At 42.1% G+C, this 20,098-nt stretch overlaps 1 long non-coding RNA gene across 1 annotated transcript in view; it reads left to right on the forward strand.

The window, feature by feature from the left end:
* The window catches only part of LOC149808262 (uncharacterized), a 38,394-nt gene that overhangs the window by 12,061 nt on the left and 6,235 nt on the right, over positions 1–20,098 (forward strand). Inside the window, exon 2 of the long non-coding RNA XR_016419722.1 lies at positions 5,239–5,301. This is a non-coding gene — a long non-coding RNA (uncharacterized LOC149808262). The remainder of the gene's footprint in view (positions 1–5,238; positions 5,302–20,098) is intronic.

Below are 20,098 nucleotides of genomic sequence, written 5' to 3' on the forward strand. Positions count from 1 at the left end.
ATGTCACTGCCGTAAACAGGCATGTGAGTCAATTTCACTGCCGTAAACAGGCTTGTGAGTCATAAAATGTCACTGCCATAAACAGGCCTGAGTCATGAAATGTCTCTGCCGTAAACAGGCTTGTGATTCAAAAATGAAGAATGATCAAAGTCTTTGTTAGGGTTAATGAGTTTAGCATCTTTTGAACTTATAAATTTATCAACACAGAAAAAAAACAATAGTTTCAAATGACCATATTTACCATTATTCCAAGTTCATCTCCCCACCCACCTACCCCCACCCCTTCGTATAAAAGCATAATACAGAATAATGTATCATACCTCAAATTCAGTGGAAGACATTGAGAAGTCCACGACACAACACGCAGATGGCTGGGGACAAGCAGTACGATTCTAAGATGTCTTAGTCATGAATACCGGCATGGAATTAACATACATATGCTGCTTTTATAAGATGATGATGATGATGACGGCCATAATTGTGACGAACAAAAACACGACGAAAATAACAATGTTTATGTTAGATATTGCTTTCTGTCTTTAAAGCCTATTTTTATTCCTTCGCCACCTAATGCTTCTGCCGCAACAACAGTAACAGAGCAACAGAACCAACAATAACAGTAGCGACAAATATAACGACAGGCCCAGAAACCGTTAAATGGAAACACACAATTGGCTGGTTACAAAATGGCCTGGTGCCATTTTCAGAGCAGGATATGGTCGTGAATCGGAGCAGTATTGCTTCAGAAATATGTAAAATATTGGAAGAATTGCTTAGTTGAGAAACAGCTATAGGCAATTTCAAGACCAGGTAAAGCAGTGCAATGGTACTGGACCGTTTCATGATATGGTGGAAGCTGTACCTGGTAATGTGGTAATGTCGCTTTCAAAACAGATCCCATCCATAAATGACTCCCACCATTACTAATGTTGGTTTCTTGAAATGACTCATTTGAAATATATCAATAACTGAAACGAGGCAAATACCTTTTATTGTGTTTTTTTTTCCTTAACCGATCTTAATCTGTGTGTATTTTGAATAATGTAAAATATTCAATATTTACTCCTACAACCACCATAACATTTTTCCTGTTAAGGCTTTAATCCCTTTGAACTGAACGAACTATCTTTCAGTGTATCAGACAGAAGCGTGTAAATTAGGTTGCTATCTTGTATTGCTAATGCTTATTGTTGTACCAGAACGCCCCTGCTTCAAGGATCGGGAATGTGTTCATAGTTAGAAGGTGTTCAATAACAAATATGAAATGAAAGATATATTCCAAATCATTCTTTATTATAATACGCAGATTATATCTGCTTGGGAAAGCAGACACAAAGCCATTCGATAGTGAAATCATTCTGAAAGCTTTTACACTGCTGTGACCCCTGTCAGAAATACAGGCTCGTGCCTAGTAAGTCTGATTCAATTAGTACAGATGTAATGAGGAATATTTTACAAGCTATTTGATACTGTGGATACTAGTTACTTATAGACATTTAAATTGACACTATACATACCTCAGAAGTCATGGCGTGCGAGTTCAAGCTGTGTACATCTCTCTTCACTGTAATGTTTACACTTACTTATAAGAGGAGTCTAACTGCAAAGTGCACAGACGCAGATCTGCCGTCGAGTAATGCACCGGCAGATCTGGTTCTGTGAAGTTTGGAGTGATCCGTAGATCTAACAACATAGACTCGAATCTGCATGTGCATTATTATACGGCAGATCCGGACCATTGTTGTTTTAACTCGACTTATAAGAGAGTAGAGACAGTAGTATTTACAGGCATCAACACTATAGTAATTCAATGTCTTATATATTTACTTCATATGTCTGCATTTATGACGAAATAAACTACTATAAGTTATATGTTTAGATCCAAAAAGATTTATTTTGTACACACCATATGAAAATCAGCACAGGTTATAATATATTTTTTGGGGGGAAATAGTTGCATCTAAAATGGAACAACTAAAAATATTGTGCAAGTGATCTTCTCCAGTGAACCAGTGAACCAGCTAATCACACTTACTTTGTTTTGTCATCCTTCGCAAATTCCATGAGGCCACACTGACTTATTTTTCTTTTCTGCAAAGGCTTTACAGTTCCCTTCTATTGAATGCAGGTGACACTCTTCACAAGTCAGCAAATTGCCATGAACAAAACAGAGAGAACTAATAATCATTTTCTTCTATACATTAATGTATCATTGTATCAATTTGTGTTGTGATACCATAACTGATTGGATCATTTAGTGTAGTGATATCAATATTAATTGGATCACTTAGTGCAATGATGCCATACTGATTGGATCACTTAGTATAGTGATACCATTACTGATTGGATCATTTAGTGTAGTGATGCTTTAATGATTGGATCATTTGGTGTAGTGATACCATTACTGATTGGATCATTTAGGGTACTGATGTCTAATGATTGGACTGTTTAGTGTAGTGATGCCTAACTGATGGGATTATTTATTGTAGTGATAACGTTACTGATTGGATCATTTAGTGTAGTGATGTCTTAATGATTGGATTGTTTAGTGTAGTTGTACCATTACTGATTGGATCATTTAGTGTAGCGATACTTTAATGAGTGGATCATTTAGTTTAGTGTTACCATTACTGATTGGATCATTCAGTGTAGTGCTGCCTTAATAATTGGATCATTTAGTGTTGTGGTGCCTTAATGATTTTATCATTTAGTGTAGTGATGCCTTAATGATTGGATTGTTTAGTGTAGTGATACCATTACTGATTGGATCATGTAGTGAAGTGATGCCTTAATGATTGGACCATTTAGTGTAGTGATGCCTTAATGATTGAATCATTTAGTGTAGTGAAGCCTTAATGATTGGATCATTTACTGTAGTGATGCCTTGATGATTTGATCATTCAGTGTATTGATGCATTAATGATTGGATCATTTAGTGTAATGATGCCTTAATGATTGGATCATATAGTGTAATGATGCCTTAATGATTGGATCATATAGTGCTGTGATGCCTTACGGATTGGATCATTTAGTGTAGTGATGACGTATTGATTGGATCATTTATTATAGTGATGCCTTAATGATTGGATCATTTAGCGTAGTGATGCCTTAATGATTGGATTGTTTAATGTAGTGATGCCTTTATGACTGAATCATTTAGTTTAGCGATACCTTCATGATTGGAACAATTATTGTAGTTATGCTTTAATGATTGTATCATTTAGTGAAGCGATACCATTGCTGATTGGATCATTTAGTATAGCGATGCCTTAATGATTAAATCATTTAGTGCAGTGATACCATTACTGATTGGATCATTTAGTGTAGTGATGCCTTAATGATTGGATCATTTAGTGTAGTAATGCCTTAAGGATTGGATCATTTAGTGTAGCGATACCTTAATGATTGGATCATGTAGTGAAGATACACCTCAATTATTGGATCATGTAGTATAGATATACCTTAATGATTGGATCATTTAGTGTAGATATACCTTAATGATTGGATCATTTGGTGTTGCGATACCATTACTGATTGATTATTTAGTGTAATGATGACTTAATGATTTAAATATTTAGTGTATTGATGCCTTAATGATTGGATCATTTTTAGTGTAGCGATACGGTTGGATCATTTAGTGTAGTGATGCCTTACAGATGCCTCTTTCTCAGGCTGTTTTAGCCACATTAAAAACACAAACTAATTGAATATATTAAGGCCATCAACATTTTAAAATAGCGATAGTATTGAATAGATTATGTTTTAACGTTTACGTGAATTTGATTATGGTATCGGATGCATTGTTTCCAACAATCATGTTATATTACAATGTACGGGATTAATATACCCAATTCAATGAGTTGTAGTTTTTCTTGATGTGGATGATTTGTTCTTTTTTTCCTTCTTGTTTATAAGTTAACTTAACCCAAGTATCTTGTCTCGCCTTCTGACTACTTTAGTGTCATATAATACTGGATTACAGAAAATAGTACTAACTGTTAAGATGCGTTTTATAATCAATTGCTGCTGCAAATGTTGTTTCACTCTGTGACGAAAATTAACGGATAAACCTTTATTATAAATATTAACTTAACTCCGGTTCAAGATATCTCAGTGGATGTGTACAGTTGGAAAATAACAATGTGTATTGCTTAAGTAGAGATATATACTTGATGAAACTAAGATTCACATTAAAATGCAGGCAAAATAATCCATTGTTAAACTAAAATACGAAAGATATGTTTAAACTGAATATAACCGTTATTATTCGCGCAATTCAACGCACAAGTCACGCGTGTTTGCTTATTTTATTTCTTTTTAATTCAATGATCTCTTTTGAATTTATAAATCCAACTTTGAATGAAAAACTTAATATGAGGGTGGAGTCTTTTACACAGGTTAAATAACCCGGTATAAATATTTCATAGCAGGATCTACGGGATGGCGATATATATTTTGAAATTTTATACTCGAAAGACTTTAAAATAACTTAGAACACAATCAAGCATTTGTGAGCTTTTTGTATATCATTTCTTTACCTGTAATGAATATTCTATCCTGGATGAAAAGTTTTCAATTTACTGTTAGGTACTACAGAGAAGATGGTTAAACATGAATTTATATAATTCCTTATAGATTAGTTAAAAGGACTACGACACATATCGGACACAAGAAGCCTATTGCCATAGTGTCATTTTCATTTTGATGCTGAGATAGACGATTTTATTATTATTATTATTATTATTACTATTATTATTATTATTATTATTATTAGTATTAGTATTATTGGTGGTGGTGGTGGTGGTGGTGGTGATTCTGGTGATGCTTTTTTGTTGGCAGAAAGATTCCTTGCGTAAGAAGAATACCAGTAGGAAAAACTGATGATGTTTTGTCTCAGTTATGGAATCGATAGGTAGCCTACTTTTTAAGAGAAAAAAAAATTAAGTGGAAAAAATATGTGTATTCTTAATTATTTATTCCTCAGTCGGACAGATCTATTTAAAATAATCCAATATCGCTGAGAATGTAATTCTTAATTCTTAATAAAATGCAGTGAGATGATATTGAAAGGTTTCATCGAGCTAATGGTAAAAAGGAAGTGAAATTGTATTATAGAGTGTTATTGGCCTATGAGAACAGATTGGCGTACATGGATCTGAATTTGATGGAATAAACGCATGATGAAGTAAAGACTGTGATATATAAAATAAGGTCAAACATACGTTTTTCATCGTTTAGTGACAGTCATATGAGAGGCGGAGTAGGAGGAAGACCATGAATGGTGAGGCTTTGTTCTTAACGGTAAGTATGAGAAGTAGTGAAGGGGGACACTTTACGTATAATGGGAATTAGCATTAAAAACACCCTTGGGACACTTTACGTATAATGGAAATTTAACATGGAGAAAAATCGTGGGACACTTTACGTACAAGGGGAATTAACATGGAGAAAAATCGTGGGACACTTTACGTACAAGGGGAATTTAACATGGGAATAAATCGTGGGATACTATACGTACAAGGGGAATTTAACATGGGATTTTTTTTTTTTTTAAAAAAGTTTTTTTAAATTTAAATTTAAATTTAAATTTTAAAAAGGGGTAGGCAATTCAAAGACTATCTCTTTTCGAGAAATATGGCTGGCCCTGAAAAGGGCCTTTGGGTTTATGTTAATATGCCCTTAACATAGAGGGCATTTGCGACATCTTCTTTTCCTCAAACTTCGTCTTACAGCAGGGCCATACATCAGAGTCCTCTTGAGGCAACCTTGTCTCTCTATATAGACTCTTCTTATCCACAGGTTGCTGTTGGTCCTGTGGACAACGGTCCACTTGGATCGGACATACATGAGCATGTCCGTCCTGAACATCATTGTTGACACAAGGGTTGAAGATTCAACGTCGGTCCACATGTTGAGGCTCCGAGAATAGGTGAATCAATGCAGTGAACGGCGCTTATTTATAGGGACAGAAAGGATTGAAACGGATTGAGTTCATTCACCAATCCCAACACGCGTTACAGAATTCAGTCAGCCCGCATCCAATCCGAAGAGAGCAGTCTGTGACGTCACGTAGTCAATATAGATTCGCTAGCGCTTGTGTGCAGTCAATCTATGCGATAGTGATTCAACATGACGGAAACTCAGAAAACGATCCAGTGGGGTGCACCAGCAGGGGAGACCGCCCAAGGGAACCCGGACTTACTTTCAGAAGAGGTGAATTGGGATTTTGTGGATTTTCTCTCCTCGCAAGAATTTGTTCCGGAACCTTCGTTACCTTCTTCATTACCGCAAGTGGAGAATTTTAGACAGAGACAGAAAGAAGAATTGGAGAAATTTATACAACGACAAAAGGAAGCGGAACAGGCTTTTCTCCTACAGCAACAGCAACAAGAAGAAGAGGTAAGAAAAAAACAACAGCAAGAAGAAGTAGCAGCAAAGAAACAAGAGGGTGAAAATCAAACGGTCACGGTACTGTTGGACATTTTAGCGGAGTTAAGAAGTCTGAAACAAATGTATCAGACTTCTTTATCACGACCGAAGAGAATACGACCTTCCCGAGCTAAACACGTCAACCCTGTGACTAAGCCTACCGTACCACCCTTAGTGATTTCAACCCAATCATTATCATCATCATCAACATTACGCAGTCCAGAAGTAGGCCTTGGCCGTGGCAAAGGCATAAGGCAGTTAAAGTTGATTGCTTAAACTCACCCCTGCACCGAAATAAAAAAGGCCCTTTTCAGGGCCACCCACATATCTCGAAAAGAAATACAATTTCAATTTGCCAATAACTCAAAAATAAACCCCACCCATGTTACCCTTATAGTACGTGTCTGTGTATGAGTGCGTGAGTGTAGCTTCTTATTTTAAAATCACAACTCAAAGACACTTACCTTATATCATTCATTTATTCTTTTCTCCATTTTTTACAATCCAATTCACAATTCACAACACAACACTTTAATAAAAAAGTTCATCGATTTCTTCTTTTCTCCTTGTTTAGTCTCTCTGTTTTTTGAATTTCTTCACCGTCACACTCTTTTCCTCTTCTTCCTCCTCGCTTTCTTCCCTTCTTCTTTTTTTCTCCTGTTTCTTTTTCTTCACCTGTCTTCTTTCTTCCTCAGAAGAATCCCTCTCTTCCTCTGAACAATCCCTCTCTTCTTCTGAAGAATTCCTCTTTTCTTCTGACTCCTCTTGTTTCTTTTTTGGGCAATCTGGAGACCAATGTCCTTTTTCTTTACAATAATAACAGGTATCTTGACTTTTGTCTTTTTTATCCCCTGTTTTTTTTCTTTTTTGACGGTCTGGACACTCTGAAGACCAATGCCCTTTCTTCTGACAGATATAGCAAGTATCTTGACTTTTATCTCTAAAGGAAGGAGAGTAGTCCGTAGGCTGGTCTGAAGAGAATTTTCTAATGACCCCTCGCAAAGCTCTGACGAAACGTTCCATCTGGTCAGTCTCTTCCATCGTTGTGCTCGGCTTGAGAGTGAAATGAATAGTGAAAGGACAAGACACACACCCTTTTATATACGCTGGTCTGCTATGACTATAAAGTAGTTTATGGTGTTTGAACTTGAGTCATTTGACTTTTTGCTTTCAAGATGAAACGATCCCATTCATTCGAGAAGAAAGAAGAAAGTAAGAGGCAGAAACGTGATCTATCGCCTCGTACTAGGGCTGAAATCTTGGCACAAATTCATGCCAGTGATTTTGAAGAGGACATGAGTGAACCAGAATCAGAACCCTCTAAACCAAGTTCACCACCCTTAGTTAACCCTGAAAAGTACTATTCCATTCGAGAGACGGAAAAGCGCTCCTCTAGAAAATTTAGAACCACGGCTTACAAATACACGGTGAAGTTTAAAGATTTCAAGGCTGAAGTGCCGTTAGAGAAAGCAGAAGTGTTCATCACTGAGGTGTGGGATTCTTTGCTCACTGCACTCAAGCGACAATGTCAACCCAAAGAAGACGATCGTTTGAGACTTTCCATACAACACGACGGTTTGAAATCACCTGTTTGGATCGAGTTTAGTACCCCTGCAGAATTGACTGCTTCCAAAGTCATGGACAAGATTCAACATGTACAACAATCTAATGATCAGTTTGACATCACCGATGGTAAAGCCACACTGGACATGACCCACGTCTCTCCTCCTCAAGGGACTGGACGCAAAAAGATGTTATTGGTGGACGACCTTCGCAACACCAAAAAGAGTCTCGTCCGAATTAACAACTCTCATGACCAGATGTGTTTAGCCCGTGCCATCGTGGTGGGACGAACCTATGCCGACAAGAACGACACGGTAGAATGGAAAAGAACCTGGAACACTATTCAACGTTCCCATCTAGCCAAACAACGAAACGAAGCAGAACTCCTGTTACAACAAGCCGGACTGTCCAAAGACACACTCTGTGGCATTCCTGAGATGCAAAAATTGCAAGATACCCTAGCTCCACGCTACACCTTGAAAGTGCACCCTCAATAAGTACGCGGACCTCTGTTGTTTCGAGGCCAAGACTTTAAGGACGGAAAATACATTCATCTTTATCATCACGATGAACATTTCGATACCATTACCAGTATCACCGGATTCCTGAAATACGGTTATTACTGTGAGAAATGTGACCATGGTTATAACAATCGAGAGCAACACAAGCATTGTGGATCGAAATGCACAGGATGTTTGGCCTCTTCACCCTGTCTGAGCGAAGAACCAGTGCCTTGTTCCACTTGTCTGCGCACGTTTGTCAGCCCTACCTGTTACCAACAACATCTGAAAACGCAAGGTTCACAGAAGAAATGCGCTTGTCAACTGCTGAGATTGTGCCCTACGTGTGAACAAGTCATACGTACCAATAATACCAAGGCACACGTATGTCGAGGAAAGAAAAAATGTCACATTTGTCACCACATCGTGGACTTGGAACACCAATGTTACGTGCAAAAATACCAACCCCCACCTGAGAAAGAGGACGGTCACAAGAAGAAAGGCAATTTCATCTTTTTCGATTTCGAATGCATGCAAGAAACTGGCATTCACATTCCTAATTTCTGCGTGGCTCATCGAGCGTGCGAGAAGTGTATTCAAGAACCTATCTTCAGTCATTGCCCTCACTGCAGCAAGATTCCCGGAGGGCGTGAAAAAATCTTTCGGGGACCGAACACGTTAGCCGATTTTGCCCAATGGGCCTTAGACCCCGTCGACAAGACGTGGAGCCAAGAGGACATCGAACGTTACCGAGATTGTCATCGCCATGCCACGGTGATGGCTCACAATTTCTCCGGATACGATGGACAGTTTCTTCTCAGATATTATACGGAACAAGGCACCGAACGTCCTAAAGTGACTTTGAACGGAGCCAAAATCATTTTCATGCAAGTGGGACAAGTGCAGTTTAAAGATTCGATGAGCTATTTGGCCATGCCTTTGAGTCGAATGCCTAAAACGTTTGGAATGACAGAAATGGCTAAAGGGTACTTTCCACACTTTTTCAATACGGAAGCCAATCAACACGCCGTTCTACCCCATTTGCCTGAGGCTCACTATTACGACCCGGACAACATGCGTACCGAACAACGAGAAGCTTTCTACGCTTGGTACCAGGCTCACGCCTCGGACTCTTTCGACTTTCAGGAAGAAATGCTAAAGTATTGTCGTTCCGACGTGGACATTTTACGACGTTGCTGTGGAAAATTTCGAGAACTGTTCATGGAACACGGAGGGGTCGATCCTTTGAAAGAAGCTTGCACCATTGCCAAAGCGTGTTCCTTAGTGTATCGACAACGATTCATGCCTGAAAAGACCGTGGCTGTCATCAGTCCTCAAACGACCCACTTTGTCAAACGTCAATACTCGGTCAAAGCCCTACGTTGGTTACATTACTTGTGCGACAAGGAAGACAAGTGGATTCAGCATGCCCGCAACGGAGGGGGCGAAAAGACCATCGGAACGTATTCGGTCGATGGCTGGGACTTAGAAAACCCCAAGATCGTGTACGAGTTTAACGGTTGCTTATTTCACGGATGTCCCGTCTGTTACCCTGACCGTGGCACTAAAAATCAGTTTTTGCAACGAACCATGGAAGACTTGTACCAGGACACTTGTCAGCGACGCCTAAAGTTAGAACAGCAAGGATACCAAGTGGTGGAAATGTGGGAACACGAGTACGATCACCGTATGAAAACCGATCCCGAGTTTAAACGCCTCGTGGAAAGTTACCAGTTCATGGACCCGCTGAACCCGAGGGATAGTTTGTACGGAGGAAGGACCAATGCCACCTGTTTGCTGTACCAAGCCGACGAAGAGAAAGGAGAAGAAATCAAATACTTGGACGTGTGTTCGCTGTATCCCTACGTGTGCAAATATTGTCGCTTTCCTGTAGGGCACCCGCAATTGCTGACGGAACACATCGACCTGAAAAACATTCGACAATACGAAGGCTTGATCAAGTGCAAAGTTTTGCCTCCCACGGACTTGTACCATCCCGTCTTACCTCACCATTGTCAAGGCAAACTGATGTTTCCCTTGTGCCGTACTTGTGCCGAAACGTGCAACCAAGACCAACCTTGTCAGCACACCCAGGAAGAACGGGCCTTGACGGGAACCTGGGTCAGCGTAGAATTGTTCAAAGCTCTGGACATGGGATACCAACTGTTAGAAGTGTACGAAATTTGCCACTTTCCCAAGACACAACAATACCGCAAGGGTGACCCTACTCAGAAAGGCATTTTCGCCGACTACGTGGATGCCTTTTTGAAACTGAAGCAAGAAGCCAGCGGCTATCCTTCCTGGTGTCACACTCCCGAAGACCAAATACAATTCAAAGAGAAATACTACGAACAAGAAGGCATCTCTTTAGACCACATCGAGAAAAACGAAGGCAGGAGATCGTTTGCCAAAGTGATGTTAAATTGCTTGTGGGGTAAAATGGCACAACGACCGTGTTTACCCAAGACGGAATATTTGACAGAACCTTCCCGCTACTTCCAGATGATTCACGACAAAACCAAATACATGAAACACGTGGACGTCGTTCGAGAGAATTTGATCTTGGTCAATTACGAAGAAGATCTGGACTTTGTACAAGACGACCCTTTTGGAAATGTCATCATTGCGGCTTACGTGACAGCCCATGCTCGCTTAAAATTGTACGAAGCTTTAGAACTGTTAGGGGAACGCGTCCTGTACTTTGACACGGACAGTTGCATTTACATCCATCACCCGATTCAACATCACCCTAACATCGAAGGAGACCGTTTAGGAGCCTGGACAGACGAGCATCCCGACGACAAGATTCTAAGTTTCGTCAGTGGCGGTCCCAAAAATTACGGCTACGAATACCGGGACAAACAAGGAGAAGTGCACACGACGTGCAAAGTGAAAGGACTGACTCTGAATTATCGTACCAGTCGAGTGGTCAACTTTGGGGTATTGAAAGAAGCCTTGCAATCGGGAGAGGATGGAAACTTTAAAGTGACCACCTACCAGCCGAACAAGATTGTACGTTTACCCACTCACCACATCGTCAGTCGACCCCTGGAAAAAGTCTATCAAATCGTGTACCAGAAGCGAGTTCGACTTCCCAATCATTTCACCTTACCGTACGGTCACGTCGGTATTGGTCTGTATATAAAAAAGGAACCCTAGGCAAGATCGATAGTTCATTGTGACTACCAAGACCGAGCGAACAAGATGAATACTTTGAAAGAGACATCGTTCCAGTTTGGGGATTGTAAAAAAGCTGTATCTTTCTCTAGTGCGACTAATACTGGATGGATAAGACCCATGCATTGCGACGGAAAATGTCCGGAAGGAAACTGCGATTGTCCATGTGGTTACCATTGTAATTGCGTAACGGAGTTTGCAGACGAGTGCGATTGTGAGCCTTGCGATGGGACCGATGCTGTACGTTGTGACCTGAGCGATGCCGTAAAGCATCATGGGAACTTTAGTGCCCCTACCCCTATCATGGAAAGTGATGCTGTGCGTGTCAAACCTGTGGGATGCGAAAGCGATGCTGCTCGTCCTCTTGGACATTTTACTGGGTTTCGTTTTAAAGGGGAATGTCGACCTTCACGTTTACCTCCCTACGGATGTCATCCAGCCCTGAGCAAACTCCTGCCCATTTCACTCAACCCTCATCGAAACGAACCTGTGAAAAACGAATATTCGTTTCCTGTGCGTTCGTCGGAATACTGCGACTTTGAAAATCGTCTTCAATCGTTCAAAGGAAAATGGCCAAAGTATCTGGGAGGACCGACCCCCGAAGAATTAGCCAGAGCCGGATTTTTCTACTTGGGCGAAGGAGATAAAGTCAAGTGCTTCAGTTGCGGTGTGTCACTTCACCACTGGGAACCGCAAGATTCGGCCTACGTAGAACATGCTCGATGGTCACCGAATTGTCATTACTTACCTTTAGTGGGACCGAGACATTGAAGTAACTTTTTTACCATAATCATCTGTTCATGGATACTTTACAAGAGAACATTCGTACTTTGCCTGTGGAGTTGAGAGAACGCATTTACCGAGAGCTGGTCAAAATACAAGTGAAACGTAAAGAACAATTGCATCCGTTACGTCACCGGTGTTTGAACCACTGGTACCTGAAGGCTATACAAGGATTGATTCAATTGAAAGTGTTCCATTGGACAGACATTGATCAACGACCTCCTGGTTATAAAAAGGAATGGTTTGGTATTGACGATTCTATCTACTACATTGTAAACGTACTGCATCGAATTCCAGAGGAAGAGTTAACGAATTACCAACATCTTGAACACAATGTCAACTTGGTGAAAGAGGAAACTTCTGAACGAATTGTAATGTGTAGATTAGTGACTCAACGATTTAAATTCGACACTGAAGTGAAACCATGTTTGTGCAAAGAGTACATTTCTTGTGTCAGACCAAAGAGGATTTAGTATGACCTATTCATGGATACTTTACAAGAGAACATTCGTGCTTTGCCTGTGGAGTTGAGAGAACGCATTTACCGAGAGCTGGTGAAAATACAAGTGAAACGTAAAGAACAATTGCATCCGATACGTCACCAGATCTTTAACCACTGGTACCTGAATGGTATAAGAGAACTGATTCGTCAGAAATTCTTTCAATGGTCAGACATTGTTCAAAACTTTGAGGTCGCTAATGATCGACATGTTCATGATTATGGTTACTTCGAGATTCACCTAGTGCAATGCATTGAGGAAGACAAGTTAAAGGATTACCAACATATTTTACGTGGAATCTACTTAGAGGAAGAGGAAACACCTAAACGAACTCTGACGTTTCGGTTACAGTATGCAAGATTTAGATTCCCTACTGGAGAACGAAGATCTCTGGCTAGAAAGTACGTCTATTGCATCCGAAAAAAAGAGAATATAAAAACAGGCTGCCATGCCACGGTTTATGTCACATGTCATCCAACAGATTCCGTGGAAGGAACTCAATGACCATATTCAAACCGTGGATCATTACCATCAATTATTACAAGAACTTTATCCATTCAATTTGGGACGACAAGTGGTGTGTGTCTTAGTGACTTGTTTTCTGGGATTTCGTTTACCAGCCGATTCTTTGTGGACTCTTTACGATCAGTACTTACCACCTCCATGGCCTTAAATGGTCACGAAAAACTCCTTTTGCTCAAAGCCTTGCGATTTCATCTGGATACTTCTCGACCTCAACAGGAAAAAAAGATTCGTCAACTTTTAGCGACCCAAGACGTGTATGACGATGTGTGTGTAGCTTGTGACTTACATCCCCATTGGACAGATGTTCGTGACTGGAAAAAGGGGGGTTTTGAGGCTTGGACCCAAGAAGTGGCCCAGTATGCACAAGAGTTGTTCAAGGAAAAAAGTTACTTTTCAACCTGTGTTAGTGACGGTGCCAGAAGAACCCGTCACCGAGAACAACCACTCGCTTCAGGACAGGACTGTCATGGACATTCCTGAAAGGTCATTCCGGGAGGACACTTGTGTGACAATACCTCATGTAGAGACTGTAAGAACATTACACACTGTCCCTAGGACATCTTGGTTAACCAAAACATGTTGTACAGACACTTGTTTATATTCCACTTTGATCGCTTTGCTGTGTTTTATATTCCTGTACATCACTATTTGGGTTGTATGTATTTTTGTCTTTCGTGTTCATATTTGAAACATTCAATAAACGTGTTCTGAAAAAGTATATAAACTCTTGTCTTGTTTGTTTTTCGTGTCACAAGTGACATTTCTCATACCATGGCTACCTCTGCTGTCTCTACTCCCTCTTCCTCTACTGTCAAAGTCATCGACGAACACTTAGATCGTGCCAGTTGGGAGGCTTTGTATCTTCGCCATCCCTTTAACATGCTCATTGCTGGACCTAGCGGTTCAGGCAAAACCGAATTCGTCAAACGTTTGATCGAACATAAACATCATTTGATCGATCGGCCCCCTCAACGGATCGTGTGGTGTTACAAAGAGTGGCAATCGGCGTACAACCTCTTGCGTGAAAGTCAAGGCGATTCCATCGTGTTTGTGGAAGGCATTCCTAAAGAAGACGATGGCATCGTCTCTGACTCCCGTCTAACCCATTTGGTCATTTTCGACGACATGTTAGGAGAAGACGAAGAAGAAATTAAATTGTGGTTTACGCGCAAAGGGCATCACCGTAATGCCAGTGTCGTTTACATCACCCAAAATTTGTTTCAACAAAGTAAAGCCCATCGCACCATCAGTCTCAATGCGCATTACGTGGTCTTGTTTAAAAGCCCTCGAGATAAATCGCAAGTGCAAGTCTTAGCCAAACAGTTAGGAACGCCTTGGCTGACTCAGGCGTACGACGATGCCACTCAAACGCCACACGCCTATTTACTCGTCGATTTGAAACCTACGACCCCCGAGGATTTGCGATTTCGTACCCACTTGTTTCACCACTGGTGCCAAGACGGAGGGCCTGTCCTGTACACGTCTCCGTCCTCGACTTCATTTCACTCCCCATGAAAAAAAATCTATAAAAACCTCAGACCCTTTTTCGTCTGTCTCACACAGTGTGAACATGACGTCCCTTCAGTCGCATCTTCCCGTCAAATTGATTCGTGCCTTGTATGGCATCAGTCGAGAAAAAGATCCACAAACACGAGCCCGTGTCTTAGAAGCTAGTCTCAAAGAAGTCTTACGATGGTTCACGGTGACGGCACGTCAATTACTCCAAGGAATCATTCAGATTCCTCATCAAACCCAACGCTTTTTCGATCGAAACAAAGTCGCTTTGGTCCAACTGGCCGATCCCCGCATCGACACTCAAACCAAAAAACAAATCATTTTGAAACCTGGAGGGAGCGGTACTCTAGGAGGGGTCATCATTCGCTCACTCTTAAGATGGGATCCTAATGCCCCCAAAGTTATCCCCAAGACAAAAGTCCAACGAAGCCCCAAGAAGAAAAAGAAAAAGACCAAGTCCCCAAGAAGAAGAACTTCTCCAGTGGCGGGACCCTCCTCTTACCAGACACCACCACCATCACCCCGGAAAAAGAAAAGAAGCCCCAAGAAAAAGAAACAGAGAAAAAGTCCCCAGAAAAAGAAAAGTCCACAGAAGAAAACTAGTCGCAAGAGAGGCACTTCGGCCAGGACGCAACCTTACACTCGCAAGCCACGACCTGCCACAACGTCTCCGGCAGCCTCACGTTTGTCCACTTCTCCGTTGATGTCACCAGGAACTGAAGAGTACTTGGAGACGTTGATTACACCAAGAACTTCTCCGTTGATGACCCCCAAAAGAACTTCCCCAGTGGCAGGACCTTCCCATTTAGCGGCAGTGGCTGCTGCTCACAAAGTACCTTCTCCCAAAATCAAAGTTCAAGAAAGATCGGGCATGTTACAAAGTTTACTGGATTTGTCCAAGCAAGAACTGGCTCGATTTAGTCCGTTACGTACCCCTGCACGACGTGTCATGCCTGTCCTCAAACTGATAAAACGTAAAGACAATCAGTGGCGACGCGTTCCAGTATAAAAAAGGCCTGTGACCGAGTAGGGTATCAGTGTTTTTAGGTGCTCCTAAAGACTCAAAGATGTCACCCTCCAGAAAACCCCAAGGAAAGAAAAGAAAAGGACTACCACCACGTTTAGCCAAACATGGGGACCTGTTATCTGTCCTGTCCAAAGCTTCTCCACCCCTACGAAAAAAACTCATTCAAACAGCCTCCAAAGAGGTCATCGATACCGTGTGCGAATGTTGTTTGAACGTTTTGAAAGGCACGATCCCTTTGTCCAAACACCAGAAACAATGCTTAGGCAAACATCGTCACGTTCTTCGGAAAATGGTTCAAAAGAAAATTCCCATTCGTCAAAAAAAGAAGATGTTGGTCCAACGTGGAGGCATTTTACCTCTCTTGTTAGGCCCCATACTGAAAGGAGTCTTGGGAACCATGTTGGGAGGACTGATGGGAGCAAGATAAAAAGGCCTTCGGAAGTCCCAAGATCTCAGAATTCACCCCTGACAACCCCATGGAAGGACGAAAACTAGCTTTAGTGCCTTACAAACGATGGATGGAATACCATCGGTGGCAAGAACAACGCACCCCGCATTTACCTCCCAATCCCAATTTGAGCGAGATGTCCCAGTTACAACACGAATTGCAATCCTTGCTGGATCGCCAAGATTTGTCCGAAACAGAAAAATCGCAAAAGTACGGTCAACTCTTGCAACGACTGCAACTCTTTCACCAGAAAGCTTTAGACGAAACAGCTTTACCCACTTTGAAAGATTTTAAGACCTTGATGAAAAGTCCAGCACCATCACCAGTACCAGTACCAGTACCACCAGTACCCGTGACCAAGACAGAAAAAGGAAAAGAAGAAGAAGAAGAAGGGTTTCAAACTCCACCAGAAAAAGTACGCAAGTTAACAACACCACCTACCTCCAGAATTGGATGGATTAAAAAGATGATGGCCACCCCTTCTTCCTCACAAGAGAAAAAGAAAGTGAAGACAGAAGTGAAGACAGAAGTGAAACAAGAGCCGATATCCCCTGCTCAGACATCCTCCTCCTCCTCTTCGACACCTATTGCTGGCCGCACACGCAAAGCCTTGCAATCCAAGAAAATACCCCAAGAGAAAAAGAGTAGCCTCTTCCAAGAGTGGGTGCCTTATTAAGACACCAATCAACACAAAAAAATGGAAAAAGTCTTAGCCAGCATTTACTACGATCCCTCGCATCCTGCAGGTTACGCAGGAGTTCAAAAATTGTATCGTGCTGCCAAAACGCGACTGAAAAGTCTCCGTTTACCTCAAGTGCAACGATGGTTACAAGAACAAACTACCTACACTTTACACAAACCCATTCGACGCAAGTTTGCCAGAAATCGCACCCGAGTGGAAGGCATCGATCATCAATGGCAAGCCGATTTAGCCGATGTCTCTCATTTGGCCAGCTACAATCGTGGTTACAAATATTTGTTTTGTGTCATCGACGTCTTTTCCAAATTTGCCTGGGTCGTACCCTTGACTTCCAAATCCAGCAGCGAGTTAGTGCGAGCCCTGCAACGGGTGTTGAAACAAAGCGGTCGTCACCCTCTTCGATGGCAAACGGACAAAGGCACCGAATTTCTGAACCAAGCTTTCCAAAAAGAATTAAAGAAACGTGACATTCATTTTTTTACCACCGAGAATCCCGAAACCAAAGCCAGCATCGTGGAACGTTTTCAACGCACTTTGAAAGAACGCATGTGGAAATATTTTACGCATCACCACACTCTGAAGTACATCGACATCTTACCGCACCTGGTGCAAGCGTACAACCAATCTTACCATCGAAGCATTGGACGTGCCCCGCAAGACGTGACTCCCGACAACGAAGTGTTGGTGTTTGAGCGCCTGTTTGGTACGTCCCCGACGAGGGCTGTCCCCAAGAAAAGTGGAGAGTTGGCCGTAGGAGATTGGGTGCGCATTGGCAAAACCAAACGCACTTTCGACAGAGGTTACTTACCTAACTGGACGACCGAATTGTTTCGCGTCACTGGACGAGTGCATGGCCGTCATCCTGCCGTCTATAAATTGGAAGACATGAACGGAGAAGTACTCAAAGGAACGTTTTATTTGCCCGAGTTACAACGTGTCACCAAAAAAGAAGACGACATGTACGACATCGAAAGCATTCTCGAACGCAGAACCCGTAAAGTGGGCAAACGACGTGTCAAAGAAGTCAAAGTACGTTGGAAAGGATATCCACCCAGTTTCGATTCTTGGATCGACGCTTCGCAAGTCATCGACTATAAAAAGAAGAAGTGACCATCATGCCCTTTCACACATCAGACGCAGCTACGTCGACCAGTCCTTCTTCCCCTAGTTCTTCTGTGCAAGATTTACAAAAACAACCCTTGTGGGTGTGGTGCGGAGAACGTGTGCCTAAAACGCAAATCGTCTTTTTCTGCCAAATCTTCGTGGTGTATTGTGTCATCGGGGCAGCCATCGCCAATTTAAGTTTGCAACAAGGAGACAAACAATTGTGGACCATTTTATTGAGCAGTTGCATCGGTTACCTGCTTCCTAATCCCTCCCTGAAATTCTCCTCGAACGGAAACGTTGTGTCCAGTGCCAGTGCCAGTCACCACTCCAACAACCACAACCAGAACCCCATTTTGGGCGGAGACACGCCTCTGACGTCCACTAACCCCTCGGACAGCCACAGAACTCTGGAATTATGAGTCACCAAAACCAATTAGGGGCCCCGAGTGGCCGAGTGGTCTAAAGCGCTCACCGTTACGGATCACTGCCATCTCACCTCTGTCTGCGTGAGTTCGAGTCTCAGCCTCGGCTAACGTTGGTACGTGAGAAAGCCTGCCAGTAGCTTCTCGTGGGTCGGTGGTTCTTCCCGGGGTTTTCCAGGGTTCTTCCTCCACCAATTATACTGGCCGCCATGTATAGCCTATCTTGTGCTGAAAAATGGCGTTAAACCCTACAACAACAACAACAACCAAAACCAATTTTACTTAACCTTACCCAGTGACAGTTCCATGGAGGTGTTTCCCAACAACACGTTGTGCTGTTACACGGCCAAATTACCTCAAGCCATCCCCTTAGATCACGAAGCCCATTGGGAAGTGGCTTTAGTAGAAATGATTCACCCGACCCAAGTCCTCAATGTCATTCCCCAGCAAAATTGTTTTACGGTGGAAGTTCATGACTCACATTTGCAACAAGAGTTGGATAAGACTAGTAGCACATATACCAATAAAACCTATAATGAGAAAACTAAAACGTGGACCTACAACTTTGTGATTCTCCCAGGCTATTATTTCAGTGGTCAACATTTGGTCAACACCATAGCTACCAAGTTTAATAGTGTGTTTGGGGAAGCTTTTAAGAATGCCAATGTCAATGCCAATGTCAGGAACAAAAGTGTCACCATGGAGTACCACAAAGTAGCTCGTCGCTTCTTGATGAAATTTGAACGGTCTAAAATCGTAACCATTGTATTTTGTCCTGGATTGTTTGACATGTTGGGTGGTGACATGGAGATGAGGAAGCAAGTAGAACAAAAAAACGAATTACCAGGCATTTTCGACAACGATTCTTTTGTTAAGTATTTTCGTACCCCGGTAGAACTGAACCAAGGACTGAATTTGATGTTCGTGTATTCCGATGTGGTGGAGTATAACGTGGTGGGACACACCTCCGTGCCGTTACTGCGTGTCATTCCTTTCAAAGTGGATTCTGCCACGAACGCTGACGAGGAAGGTGGAAACACTTACCACGTCCACCGCGAATTTGTCCATCCTCACTATTTACCTGTCAGCAAGTCGTATTTGGACACGGTCAACATTACTATAAAAGGAGATCTGGGACAAGATATTCCATTCACCAAAGGAAAAGTCACGGTGAAACTCCATTTTCGAAAACGGTTCTCTCACGACTCGTAAGTCATGTATCCAGTGTACCGAGGGGTGGCTCGACAGCGAGGACACGGTTTAGGAGACATGTTAAAATCGGCCTTTCGTTCGGTGGCCCCAGTGTTGAAACCGATGGTGACACGCGGATTGCACGCATTGAAAGATGCGGCACTGACGCAAGGCAAAGAATTTCTCCAAAATGTCATCATCGACAAACAAA

Source organism: Sinohyriopsis cumingii, chromosome 1 (genome assembly GCF_028554795.1).
Source record: "Sinohyriopsis cumingii isolate HCF-2022 chromosome 1, ASM2855479v2, whole genome shotgun sequence".
Lineage (NCBI taxonomy): Eukaryota > Metazoa > Mollusca > Bivalvia > Unionida > Unionidae > Sinohyriopsis > Sinohyriopsis cumingii.